Source organism: Schistocerca gregaria, chromosome X (assembly GCF_023897955.1).
Source record: "Schistocerca gregaria isolate iqSchGreg1 chromosome X, iqSchGreg1.2, whole genome shotgun sequence".
Lineage (NCBI taxonomy): Eukaryota > Metazoa > Arthropoda > Insecta > Orthoptera > Acrididae > Schistocerca > Schistocerca gregaria.
The window spans coordinates 135,521,588-135,535,106 of record NC_064931.1 but is presented as its reverse complement, the minus strand read 5'-3'; positions in this window follow the sequence as shown (position 1 = coordinate 135,535,106).

Here is a 13,519-nt window from a genome sequence, read left to right as displayed (position 1 = left end):
ACTTCCCACTGACTGGGGGGAAACTGTGACTAAACCTATCAAAATCTGGAAAAAAGCGTCAAAGCATGAAGTTTCCTTTCGGAATAAAATTGTTGGGTGAATTGGGACTTGAACATGGAACACTGGCCTTTGCGGGAAATATTCTTACCATCTGAGCTATACAAGTACGACTCAGGATTTCTCCCCTCCCTACCCTCCACTCCTCATAGCTTTAATTAAGCCAGCAACACTCTCCTACTTTGAGGCCTTGAGGGGGGGGTTCGTGAGTCCTCACTTAAATCGGATTTTTTGTAGTTTTTTTACACTCCTGGAAATGGAAAAAAGAACACATTGACACCGGTGTGTCAGACCCACCATACTTGCTCCGGACACTGCGAGAGGGCTGCACAAGCAATGATCACACGCACGGCACAGCGGACACACCAGGAACCGCGGTGTTGCCCGTCGAATGGCGCTAGCTGCGCAGCATTTGTGCACCGCCGCCGTCAGTGTCAGCCAGTTTGCCGTGGCATACGGAGCTCCATCGCAGTCTTTAACACTGGTAGCATGCCGCGACAGCGTGGACGTGAACCGTATGTGCAGTTGACGGACTTTGAGCGAGGGCGTATAGTGGGCATGCGGGAGGCCGGGTGGACGTACCGCCGAATTGCTCAACACGTGGGGCGTGAGGTCTCCACAGTACATCGATGTTGTCGCCAGTGGTCGGCGGAAGGTGCACGTGCCCGTCGACCTGGGACCGGACCGCAGCGACGCACGGATGCACGCCAAGACCGTAGGATCCTACGCAGTGCCGTAGGGGACCGCACCGCCACTTCCCAGCAAATTAGGGACACTGTTGCTCCTGGGGTATCGGCGAGGACCATTCGCAACCGTCTCCATGAAGCTGGGCTACGGTCCCGCACACCGTTAGGCCGTCTTCCGCTCACGTCCCAACATCGTGCAGCCCGCCTGCAGTGGTGTCGCGACAGGCGTGAATGGAGGGACGAATGGAGACGTGTCGTCTTCAGCGATGAGAGTCGCTTCTGCCTTGGTGCCAATGATGGTCGTATGCGTGTTTGGCACCGTGCAGGTGAGCGCCACAATCAGGGCTGCATACGACCGAGGCACACAGGGCCAACACCCGGCATCATGGTGTGGGGAGCGATCTCCTACACTGGCCGTACACCTCTGGTGATCGTCGAGGGGACACTGAATAGTGCACGGTACATCCAAACCGTCATCGAACCCATCGTTCTACCATTCCTAGACCGGCAAGGGAACTTGCTGTTCCAACAGGACAATGCACTTCCGCATGTATCCCGTGCCACCCAACGTGCTCTAGAATGTGTAAGTCAACTACCCTGGTCAGCAAGATCTCCGGATCTGTCCCCCATTGAGCATGTTTGGGACTGAATGAAGCGTCGTCTCACGCAGTCTGCACGTCCAGCACGAACGCTGGTCCAACTGAGGCGCCAGGTGGCAACGGCATGGCAAGCCGTTCCACAGGACGACATCCAGCATCTCTACGATCGTCTCCATGCGAGAATAGCAGCCTGCATTGCAGCGAAAGGTGGATATACACTGTACTAGTGCCGACATTGTGCATGCTCTGTTGCCTGTGTCTATGTGCCTGTGGTTCTGTCAGTGTGATCATGTGATGTATCTGACCCCAGGAATGTGTCAATAAAGTTTCCCCTTCCTGGGACAATGAATTCACGGTGTTCTTATTTCAATTTCCAGGAGTGTATATTTGTTCCACATGAAGTTCAGAATTGAAATATCTGTGGCACAAACCAGTAGAACGCAACTCTAAAAAATTCTCCAGAAAATCGGCTTTCAATATTCCGAGTGTTTTTAATACCCTGAAGTGATGTAACTTTTCCGTCAGACAGCGTGGCCCTTTGGTACAATATTCGCCTTCTACTGTACGAAGCCTGGATTGATTCCCAGGTGATGCAAATTTTTAATAGAAACTGCATGTTCTCCAATCATTTTCGTGAAATGTAAAATACAAAAATAAAAAAACGAAAAAAACTGTAGCACTCGAGACGTAATCGTTTGGTGGCTGGTTCAAGTCTTGTTTCGGTCATAATGTTTTCACTTTTTTCCGTTCAGTTCGAATATTTACATGAAATATATGCTAATTAATATCTAATTGTGATCTAATAATAATGGACATCTTATTACTTCTAATTACAAAGTGCACACAAAAATCCAGTCTTCATTGCAAAGATTATTAACCCTTCCACACTCTATGCCTACAACCTTGTACATTAACTTTTACTGAGTCTTCGTTGCAATAGAAATTTTCTTCATGAGCAAGTGCTACCAACTATTGGACATCACTATCAAAATATCAGCAAGTCAATGCGGCAGTGCTAAGCCGTGACCATCAGGATACACAGATGTGTATGGTTCGCTATATTCGACCGTACAATTTTTTGCATGATAGTTATTGAATGATTATTTACTATTTATAGCAATATAGAATTTTCTATCATTAGTTATTTTAGTCCATATAATGAAACCAAGTATACAAAGTACGTTTTGAAATAGGGTACACATTTTTCTACAAATTTTGCATCTAACATTATTAAAAATTCACCTAAGAGTGTTACCGCATAAAGAAAAATGTGCATTCCTCTAGAAAAATTCGAGTCTGAAAGGGTTACGAAAGACTGTTTTGATTAAATAATTGGATTAATCGTATGTTTTTCGTATTTAAGTAATCTGTGCTTTATGGAAATGTTTGAGGAGGATGCACTTTTTGTTCAAAAACTTGCACCAGTCGGGAATCGAACGGAGGTACTCTACGTGACAGGCTATTATTACACCACAGTGCCACGCTGATTTTCGACAAGTAAAACTCAGTTTTGGGTGTAAAAGGTACTCGGAAAACTCAAAGTCGATTTACACGAATTTTTGAAAGTTTCGGAAGTAATGGTTCTAGAATCGAATTCCAGTGCAGTCGGATTCACAACTTCAGTCCGCCAGGATGTTTTACAGCAGTGCACATTCCACTGCAGACAAAAATATTCATTCTAGAAGCAGCTCCTGAGGTGAGGATAAACCATTTTATGCGATATCATTTCTTGCAATAATGCTAATAGTGGAAGGCATGCTGGAGAGCTTGTAAGATACAGCACGAGCATTTCGGAAACTGCACGACCTGTCGGGCGTTCGAGGAATGCTGTGGTGAGTGTCCTCATCACGTGGTGAAACTGGGCTGAAACCACGTCCAGACGTCGTGGGGTTGGGCGGCGGGCCCTCATTAAAGGTGTCAGACACCTGGCGACATGTGACGATCTGTGGCGGAGCTAACATCAGACTCTAATGCTGGGCAGAACACAAGTGTGTCTGAAGACCACGATGTCGGCAACTAACGCGAACAGTGCTAAGGACGGGCGTCCACAGCCTTTGACTGATGATGTGCCAGAGCGAGTGACCACTGGCACTAGATGTTGGCGCAGTGCATGGTCTGATAAATCCCGATACCTTCTACATCCTCCTTGATAACTGTGTTGCGGCGGCTATATGGAGCTCGTGCAAGCCACCATGACGACCAAGGATTATCGTACACTGGTTTCAGACCACGTACGCCCCTTCATAACGATCATGTTTCCCGACGGCAGTGGCATGTTTCAGCAACGTAGTGCGCCTTGTCACAAGGCCAGGAGAGTGATGGAGTGGTTCGAGGAACACAGTGGCGAGTTCCAGTTGACGTGCTGGCCCCCCAACTCGCCAGATCAGAATCTGATAGAACGCATCTGGGATGAGACTGAACATGGCGTCAGAGCTATCGTACCCCTCCCCGTAATTTAAGGGAATTAGTTGACTTGAGTGTGCAGATGTTGCGCCTACTCCCTCAGCGACCTATCAAGGCCTCACTGCTTTTGTGCCATGACGTGTCGCCGCTGTTATCCATGCCAAAGCTGGACATATGATTTCAAGGGAAGCTGTGGATGGTTGCATAACTTCAAACAGTGATATAGAATTGGAAGACGTAATGTAAAATGAAGCATTGGTTTTGTTAGCATACCAACAATCGGAAAGTCGTATTTTCATCTTGTTCCTCATTACTTTGCAGGCCATGCCCAAATTCGCAAATTAACTCCAGTAACTCTAGGCTATTTCCCAAAGTACATCGTTAGATCGCCTCTGTACCTGTGTAGTGGTGACCCTACAGATCAGAGATCAGTAGCAGAGGTTATAGCGAATATTAGGGTCAGTAGTAAAATAAAGTCTCACAGTAAACGCCGATTTCACCCCTATAAGCTACACAGTGGGTTACAGAAAATGAAATTCCGCACCTTAAAGATGTGCTGGGAGTAACAAACACGGTGGATTTCAGCAAGAAATGTCTGCGATCACTTTCCATAGCACAACTGGAGGCAAGTCGCCTAACTCACGTGTACTGAAGATAACGCGTAGCCGTTGTCCCGTTTGGTTCCTTCTCTATCTGTTGCGAGTTCTTAACTTGTGCCATAAACAGTGCATAATAATGTAACAAATGTTCAAATGTGTGTGAATTCCTCTGGGACCTAGACTTACACACTACTTAAACTACCTTAAACTAGCTTACACTAACGACAACACACACACTCATGCCCGAGGGAGGACTCGAACCTCCGGCGGGTGTGGCCACCCGATTCGTGACATGACGCCTCGAACCGCGCGGCCAATGTAACAAGTGGGTAGGTTTACATGCTAAGCATAACAAGAATCGCAAAAAGTTAGGATACCAACTAATTTTGTTTTATTTCCTTAATCGCAAAATTAGTAAAACAATTTTTAGGGACTGTCTGTCGTTAATATTCATAACAAAATAGTAAAATATTTGAATGCATTAAACGATCTTAGAATCAACATGAGGTTTTAAAAATGTTTCCAACCAACTGTAACAATTTCTTCCGTCCTTACGTGAAATTGTACTACGCACACTATTTCACGTGTTGCCTCCTCGAAAACATATCGTAACTGCCTTGAATTAACACAACATCGCACAACTACGTCATCCGAGGCAATTTCTCAGCAAGCTGTTCAGTCTTTACATGAGATTAGATTTCATAAACGAATTCCTGTATTACCTCCTCGGAAACCAATTATAGACGAGCAGTCAGCTATTTTAGCAGTTTGGCGCCTGCTCTGTAGGACGCATTTTAATTAGTCTACCCTTTCCATCAATAAGCACTGACAGTAGCTAAATTTTGTAATTATTATTTATGGACGAGCTGGTTATATTGAAATTGTTTTTAACTAGTTTCCAGCGCAAGTAACGTCATCAGCACGATTGGAGCTGTATATTAATAGTTACACAGTAAATGTAAATAATAAAAGATTCACTTCTTGGCGCCCAGCGTTGTGGGTCTCTCTGATCCAGTACGATACGGCTCTTGCTCGCCCGGCCGTTCTCACGCTATTTGGCCATCCGCACATCGTTCGATAACTCTGCTATTTGATCCTTACCTACTCGCTAGGCTCCCGTGACAGTATCTTCCTATACTGTGCAATATAATATAGCAACAAAACGGAATAAAAGTGTGCAGCAATGTGGCATAAACGCCACATGTCCCCCAACATAAATGTTTTCAAGATTACCAGATTTTGAAAAAAAATTAGAGAATTTATAAAAATAAGAAGGAGCCCCAGTCCTACCGGGACCTTAACTGCATTTTTACAACAAAATTTTCCTAATATTTTTTCAATATTTCAAAGTACTTTAATCCTTAAGGCGCTCGTCCCTATTGTCGGAAAACAATAACATCTACGTAATTATTCACACAAAACGTCTGGCCACGCTGAATTTCTAATATTTACGAAATTGTTTCAGAGTACACATTCTCCTAATAATACATTTCAAAAATAAATTTCTTGGTTTTGCTAAAACTTCCAACACCATTAACGCCATTTACTTGTTTTCTTTCCGTTGGTTGATTTTGGGGAAGGGACCAAACAGCGAGGCCATTGGCCTCATCGGATGAGGAAAGGATGGGGAAGGAAGTCGCCCATTCATTTTCAAAGGAACCAACCCTGCATTTGCCAGAAACAATTTAAGGAAATCACGGAACAACCTAAATCAGGATGGTCGGACGTGGGTTTCAATCGTCGTCCTCCGCAATGCGAGACTAGTGTGTTAACCACTGCTCCACCTTCCTCGGTCTTGTTCTCTGTGGCTAATTGCTTACTTGCATGCTGGTCTGCAGGTTCCTGGTGTCGTTCAGGTGTTGTTGGCACGTTCTCCCTATTCCGCTCGTACATTTTGACACATGCGACGTACGGTATATTAAATATTATAATCTTACAGGAAAACCAAAATAACAAAATTGTAACTTACTTGAATGGATAATAGTGTAAACACAATAACTTACATAATGAAAGTAGAATGTTTCATGGAAGTTCTGGCTCAGTTTCCATTTTCTTGCTCACTCACTCATTTCACTCATTCCTTCACTTGAAAATGGAAACTTTCCCAGAACCTACTGAAACATCCAACTATAATCCACTTTTCAGATGTAACTCACTTAATTTCATTTAAATTACTTTAAAAAATCAACAAAAATGATTATTTTTTCGTATCACGTTTACCAATTTTTAAAAATAATTACTTTTTCACACAAAAAGTGAACATAAGAAAATACAATTTAATATATTTTTATAAAAGGTGAACGTAAGTAAATAAATAAAATACATTATGCTGAAAGTAAGAAATCGATTCTTTACCTACAGTTTTCTTAATTCTTTCTTCTTGTGCAGTCATAAAATTTTTATGAACTGGCCATTGTAAATATTTTTGAGAGAAGTCTTATTTACATTTCTACCATATTCACAAGTAACTTTAATTTTCAGGTAATATGTTTTCAGGTAATATTTTTACATTCTTCACTAATCCAACAATATCCATCTTTTCGATATTTATCTTTATAAAGTTCATTAATATTCTTTTCTCTATACAGTCACCCCACTGCTTTAGCGATTTGGTATTGCCTTTTAAAGATTATAAAATGTAATAGGAAAAATAAGAAAGTGCAAAACATTCGCTACCGAATCCCTTCTACTCGGTTAATCCTATAGACCGAACTTCCAGCCACTGACGTTGTGTATGTCAGTGCATCATGGAGATTTGCCTCTGAATTGACAGAGCATTCCATTATTTAGGACTGAAACACAGGGCCTGCTCTTTAGGATAGTTCTTAAAGCCACCTGTAGGATGGTGATAAATTGCATAAAAGCGAGTATAGAAAACGTTTTGTCAAGTGACTAGTTCTCCTCCATCGATAGTTTGATGACTTGGTGAGATAATGGCCAAAATCGTTCAGGCTATGTGCTTAGTTTAGAAGTCTGACACAGTAAACTACCTCTAAGATTGTATATATAGTTGTTATTCGAGTGACAAAGTACTTTCTAAAAGAACTATTTTCATCAGCATATTTCGGATGCAAATAAATTGTTTTCTTCACATTTTCGTATTTCATTTTAAGTGACGAAATGCAAGTAATGCATAAAAGTCAATATGAATACTAAAAGCAACTTTAAAAAATAAGTAATTTGTGTTTGAAGTTAAACATGTTTCCCTACTCTTTTAAATGGATCGTACATCAGCGCCATCTCTGAATGAAGTTATGAACTGCTTAGTTCCCTGCGAGAGAATTCATCTCAACAACAGCACGAGATAATATTTATGTAAATTCACTCGTCACGCCACCTTGCTTCCAGTGACAGAAAGTGTTGCGATATCTTTATCTAGAGGCCACACGCTGCAGATAATTACGAACTGCAAACTCTCAGCGTTCTTCATTGATCTCACGTAAATATTAACAGTTTTTGAAAATTCAAAACTCTAACATAATCTACACAAGAAGAGCTATTCAGAAAAAAGAGAATTAGATATCATTATCTAATTGACATACTAAATTTGTTAGTTTTTATTTTCTCTTTCTTTCCGAAAACACTACAAAATAAAAGGCAAACAAACTGTAAAGATTTCTTTAACTTTTTCTAATTTTTTACTCATTTAGAGTCGAATATTTCAGTAAGTGCTCTTTGCTGCGCATCGCAAATTAAATTTTTCTTTCCATTCATCGTTACATGCGATAAAGAATGCATAGGAATTTTTTCATCAAAAGTTTCATAGTTGTTTTCTGTGACGATACAATATTCTTTCTACAAGTCATGTTAATCACACAGATAGGATAGATCATTATGAAATTTTATGGACTTATTTCAGTGTCTGATTTGAGTAGTGTAACTCATTTAAAATAGAGAAATGCATCATATGCTTTCAGAAAATATTTGGAGGATTAATATACCACATTTTAAGTGGGAAAATAACATTTCTTCCATTTTTCAAGTGTGTACTCTGTAGATTAACGTGGTCGAATAATGAAGACTCAAGTAACTTATTATGTTTACCATTTGTCTGAAATGTAACAAATATATAATATGGCATATCAAATTCCACTGAGTTACAGTAATTCGTGATATCTAGTTTGAAATTTTTCTTACCACTCAATCCTGCAACTTCTACAGTTTGTAGTTCATAAAAGGATATAGGGGCTTTTGGTTTTTTCAGAATATTTTCTCGTTGTTCTATCCCATACGTTGGTTCATATTTAACAATTGGTACACTAATTTCCAACGATTCTATTACAATTTTCCTTCCTTACGAAGTGAATCTTTAATTTTAAGTCAAGCATCTTTATAATCAGCTCTTTTAAATGTAATTTCGATTGAACTCTACTAAATTTAAAATAATTTGTTCTAGAATAATGTTTAGTAGTTGCAAAATAAATTATTTCTTCTTTCATGCACTCAAAGTACTTAGCCAACTTAGACTACACATTCACTTCAGTCATTTTGATTCCTTCTGAGTCTACTACTTACTCATGCAACCTAATTACTGTAAAAGATATACAAACTAATATACTCCGATTTTGTATTCGTTAAGGTGGCACTAATGCTGATGAATATCGTGAATCTCGATGAGTACCGATGTCACCAAGCTGCTCGCTGTTCTCTCCTGCGTAATTCTCTTTTTGCTGAAACTGACACAAATTTTTCTCAGGTAGGTGTAAAAATTTTTTTCGCTCCAGCTCCTGAAACAAACATAAAAACACAAGTTATCATCGACATTTCACTGCAAAGCTACATTTCATCCCTTCATCTCTTTCTCACAAACAGATGGTGTGCCTCGCTCACTCTGCAAAAACATTCCAAAGCGAGTCGCACATTCTGTGCTCACGCCACGTAGTACAAACTATCGACTAAGATTAGCCACTCAGGACTATCGAAAGCCCACACGAATATCATCGCAGAATAGTGAGGAAAACCACATGCGAAAACCAGAAGCGAATAACCACAGTGAACAGCAACGGCATTAGATGCGATAGCTCATCTGTGTAACCACACTCGAATAAAATATCCAATTCGCTAGAAACATAGCACCAAAGACGACATCCACAGGCAAAAACACATCACAAATACATCGCGCCACTGGCGATAACAGTAATCAGCCTACAGTGAAGACACATTGCACACTGGTTACAAACCACAGCGAAACACACAAGAAGTTCAACACGCTTTTTGTGTGGACAATACACGACCATCCTGCAAAATACCTCCAAGAATCTAGCAAACTAATTTCAACGATGCCCCTCTCACACACAATACTACGAATTGCACCGTACAAGGGCGTGTACTGCGATGCACACACAGTAAACAGAAGAAATGTCATTTTAGCTGATCTCTAACATGTTACGAGAAAAATTCCGTCCACAGTACTCGTGCACTTGTTTTTTTTTTGTACTCGAAGACATAAAATTCTATCGTTATTGTGACACCTATTTCTTTCGTTCCGTGCAAATTGCAAAATTACTACGAGAACATATTAACTCTCGCGAAATAGGACTCAAATAAACAACGAAGTTTCTGTCGTGAAATCGGCACATTTCTACTCTCAAAAAATATAATTTATTCAGCTCTGGGATGACCAAATGTACATCTATAAACTTGCTACATGTTACGAAGAAATACTTGTAGAGTGAAATTCTAACAATGCCAACTCTTATGACTAGCAGTAATTGGGGAAGTTCTATGCTAATTACCATGATGAATCACAAAAAGATGTAAAGAAATGATCCTTATCTTTAAAATTATTATAGCTAAATACACTTATGCTACAGTGCTTATGTTCGGCTTTTACCGACCCTTAAACTATCTGTGGCTTGTTCAGAAGGTCTGTGGCGTTGGTTAGCATTTCCTCGTGCCCCTCGACCTGGGTTCGGTCTCCGAATCTCAATTTCCTCGATCTGAGCTCCATTTCCTCCGTTGTTCAATTGCGCTCTACTGTCATTGAAACCGGAGCCATGGTTTCGTCATCCATTGTTTTGTGGTCCGTAGCCTACCTTCCTCCTTCCATTCCACCCTTTGTTGCATAGTACATAGTTATTGCGGTTCCCATTCCAGTCTCTTCGTTATTCAACTTCATTACTCCAGAAATTTCCCGACCATGAATGGCTTCCGTAAGGCGCTCCATTCTGCACATTTTCGTTCCTACTATTGTAATTGTTATGTTGTGGACGCGACATAGGGCCTGCGACGTATCTGTCAGTTTCCTCTGTGTTTTCTGATATTTTCTGCTCAGAATGCATATTCTAATTCGTAGAGTGTGTTACGGAAAGTACTGAGCTCCACATTACACCTGCCAGCTAATACTTGTTGATATACTGACGGAAGTTTGGTGTAACAATGACGAATGATTTCACCGGCAGAGCATGGTGCGTCAAAATACTGGTTCTTGTCAATCATTGCATCAAGGAACTTGACTCGGCTTTTGTAGCCTGAACGCTCAAAATCTTTGCCAACAATAATTTTGTATTTTATGCCCTCTTGCGTCTCCTTGGACCAATAGAGATTTAGAAAGCTGTCCTTGAACTCATACAACTTCTACACGTGGCTGATATTCCGCGCTTCTGCTCCGCAACTGATCCTTGCAAGTGTCCTCAAATAAAGTCCAGCCTGTATTTTAAGGCCAATTTGGAAGTAATAAAAGGTCAAACTGTGATATCCAAGTGCGTGGACGAGTAAAATTATCCCCATCTCGGGAAAAATCGAATATTCGGACTTGTAAGAAGCGTTGAAAATCAAATGGCATTTCATCGACAACTTCTGTCCTTCGGAAAATATCAAACATTGGAGGTCTTCGTTCGACCTCCCCAAATTTGTGCTCTCTCCTCGGCTTCGAGAAAATGCGGCGTTCGTCTCACCATATCCTCCGCTTGTCGCTAACGGTATAATTATAGTTATCCGTCCAGACTGAATCTGTTTCTGGTGCTGTTGCGTTCGCGTTTGGCCGCATTTGCATTTGTTCCCTTAGCGCCTCCTCCAATTGCTTCTCCATGCCCGTGTTGATCGCTTCGTGTTGCGCTTTGAACGAAAGGAGAATCCGGACCTCTTCTGTCTCTCTCACTGGAATTGCAGTTGTTACCTCCTAACCAGTCCCTAATTTGCGCAGCTCACATTCTGATTTGTCCACGGCCTCTGAACGTCATGTTGCCCCTTTTCCACGCATTCGACCTTCTTCCTCAAATTGATCACCGCCTCTCGTCCTTGCAATCCTATGCGTTTACTCATTTGCGATGCTTCAGCTGCTATTCGTCTGGCGACACTTGGTACTGTCTTGGCGCTCTCTGCCCTCTTTTTAGCACCATGTGCAATCTTTAAACCTTTCATTACTTTGGTGTTTACTATCCGTAGATCTTCCTGGAGTTTATTTGCCCATGACTTCTGTTCCTCGGGCATCTGATGTACCTGAGTACAGGTCTCGTTAATATCTCGTGCTAACTCATTAATTTTCTCCGCCATTGCTTCTGGTCTATTAATGTTTTCCTCCATACCTTTTAGTCTATCACGTTTCTTCTCCATTCCCATTGAAAATCCCACTATACTGAAGAACTCTTCATTTTCCTCAGTACCGTGATCGTCCGAACGCATACATGATTTCTGTGGTGTTGTGTCCGCATCGTTGCGTTCTGATACCGCCCTGTCTTCTCTGTCTTGATTTCTAATAATTACATCTGCCTCGAAATGTTGTGGTACGCTCACATCTTCTATCACACCCGATTTGACACTGCCTGTCCCCTCAAGAAATGCCTAATCGCTTTCGTCTTCCTGATTTCCTTGTTGTACGACATTGTTGTTGCTAACACAGTCAAACAGCAATGCCTCCCTGCGTTCAAACTGTGCCTCAACCGTTTCACTGCGCTCTTCCTCAATGACATATGCTTTGTTTTCCCATTCCCAGTCTACTTGCCTAGCCCTACTTCTCGTTATCATTCAAATTCTCTATCAACAACAAACTTTAAACAACATGTGGACAACCATATTGTCTAATTGGTTGGTTGGTTTGATTTTTAAAGGGACCAAACTACGTGGTCATCGGTCCCTGTATTGTCTAACTCACAAGATACACACAGTATAATACTCTGACAATAATACACGAGATTCAGAAGCTAAACAACCGAACACAAAGCAAATACAGTAGTAAACACCACAAAAATAACACGACAACGCCGTCAGAAACGGCGGAAAAACGGTCGGCAAATGACACAGAAGTCACTGACACAAATGCACTGTAAATAAAACAAATAAACACATAAAAACACAATCAGAGAATTAAGTATTTACAACGTTCTAATGAACCATATTTTTCTTAATAATGGTGACCTCTTCGACAAGTACGCAAACCGACAGCATCACAGAAGTGCCAAGGAACAAGATCCTGCAGCGGTTCGCCAAATGACAGAAAACGTTGCTAAAGTAAGAAGAGATCCAGGCAGGAGACCCCAATTGAAATCCTCGTACTTATGTTTCAAATTGAAACTATAATAATAAAATGGGAAGGTACTGTTAATCAGAGCTCAGGGATAAGTTGTGATCTAAATGACAGTACATTTATTCAATCTTAAAATAACAAGACAAAAAATGACTAAAGAATCGTCGCACAAAACATCTTTGTTTGACAAACGCTTTAACTAACATGGGCTCTGTGGTGGACAAAATGATCAGCTAGGGATCGACACACGACACTAACCGGAACACTAATCGCTTTATCTGACTTCAAACACGTGAATCGCAGGAGAGCTTCTGTAAAGTTTGGAAGGTAGGAGACGAGGTACTGGCAGAAGTAAAGCTGTGAGTACCGGGCGTGAGTCGTGCTTCGGTAGCTCAGATGGTAGAGCACTTGCCCGCGAAAGGCAAAGGTCCCGAGTTCGAGTCTCGGTCGGGCACACAGTTTTAATCTGCCAGGAAGTTTCAAGAAGTGAATTAATTAAAAACTAAACAACAGCAACTTGACTCAAGTCAAGATGGTTTACTCAGTGGTAAAACAAAGCAGTAGGCTTTTACCAGAAACATTGAACCTTAGAAAATGTGTATTTGAATATGACAGTATGCCATCTTAGGCAGTGTATAACGATAAAACACTTGATAATGACACTTTAAAGCCGGAATCAAGATCGTGTAAATGTAATCACTGCAAATAGAA